This window comes from Priapulus caudatus, unplaced genomic scaffold (assembly GCF_000485595.1).
Source record: "Priapulus caudatus unplaced genomic scaffold, Priapulus_caudatus-5.0.1 Scaffold108, whole genome shotgun sequence".
Taxonomy (NCBI): Eukaryota; Metazoa; Priapulida; class Priapulimorpha; order Priapulimorphida; family Priapulidae; genus Priapulus; species Priapulus caudatus.
Window position 1 is genome coordinate 494,230 of NW_014577169.1, and position 1,199 is coordinate 495,428.

A 1,199-nucleotide genomic window follows, 5' to 3' on the forward strand; every position below is an offset into this window, starting at 1 on the left:
GATGTAGTGTGAGGGATGTAGTGTGAGGGATGTAGTGTGAGGGATGTAGTGTGAGGGATGTAGTGTGAGGGATGTAGTGTGAGGCTGTAGTGTGAGGCTGTAGTGTGAGGGATGTAGTGTGATGTAGTGTGAGGGATGTAGTGTGAGGGATGTAGTGTGAGGGATGTAGTGTGAGGGATGTAGTGTGAGGGATGTAGTGTGAGGGATGTAGTGTGAGGGATGTAGTGTGAGAGATGTAGTGTGAGGGATGTAGTGTGAGGGATGTAGTGTGAGGGATGTAGTGTGAGGCTGTAGTGTGAGGCTGTAGTGTGAGGCTGTAGTGTGATGTAGTGTGAGGGATGTAGTGTGAGGCTGTAGTGTGAGGGATGTAGTGTGAGGGATGTAGTGAGGGATGTAGTGTGAGGCTGTAGTGTGAACATGACATGCATTAGCGCACAACCTTCACACATCTGTCGCCGACACGTCCGGCGCGCAGACGATAAAGACATAAAGACATTAAGCAGCAGGAACAATGACGCGTGCCGACGACGGAACGTCGATCGGCTTGCTGATTACGTCGAACGCTTGCGTCGACGTCGTTGTCGAATCAATAACAATCAGACGTGCTTTCCATGCAAATATAGGGGGAGTCTAGGTCGATATTTGGCGAGAATAACTACGTGCGTACGCGTACTAGGTGTGTGTGTCCTATATATCGTGGACAGTGTACTGACGTGCCGCTCGGAGAGAGATAGGGAAAGGAGAGAGATGATGAGAGGGGAAGGGAGAGAGGGGTGCAGAAAAGCGAAGAAACATTAGGCGTGCATGCGTTGCATTGCGTGCGTGAGACGATGTAATTTTTCCGTGGGCATCTCTGTTGTGCACGTTGTTGACACGCGCGCGCGCAAGCAGGCACGCACACATGTACGAACGCACACACAACACACGCACGCACGCATGCACGCACGCACGCACGCATGCACGCATGCATGCACGAACGCACACACAACAGACACACGCACGAACGAAAGAGCGTACGCACACACGAGCACACGAGCGAGAGACGAGCACGCGCTCATGCACGCACGCATGCATGCACGCACGCATGCATGCACGCATGTACACGTACGAGCGCACATGCACGCGTGCATGCATGCACACATACACACGTACGAGCGCACATGCACGCGTGCATGCATGCACACATACACACGTACGAG

The 1,199-nt window shown here is 53.0% G+C and overlaps 1 protein-coding gene across 1 annotated transcript in view; it reads right to left on the reverse strand.

Moving 5' to 3' along the window:
* Positions 1–1,199, reverse strand: part of LOC106805287 (sedoheptulokinase-like) — a 68,010-nt gene that overhangs the window by 65,510 nt on the left and 1,301 nt on the right. The window lies entirely within an intron of this gene.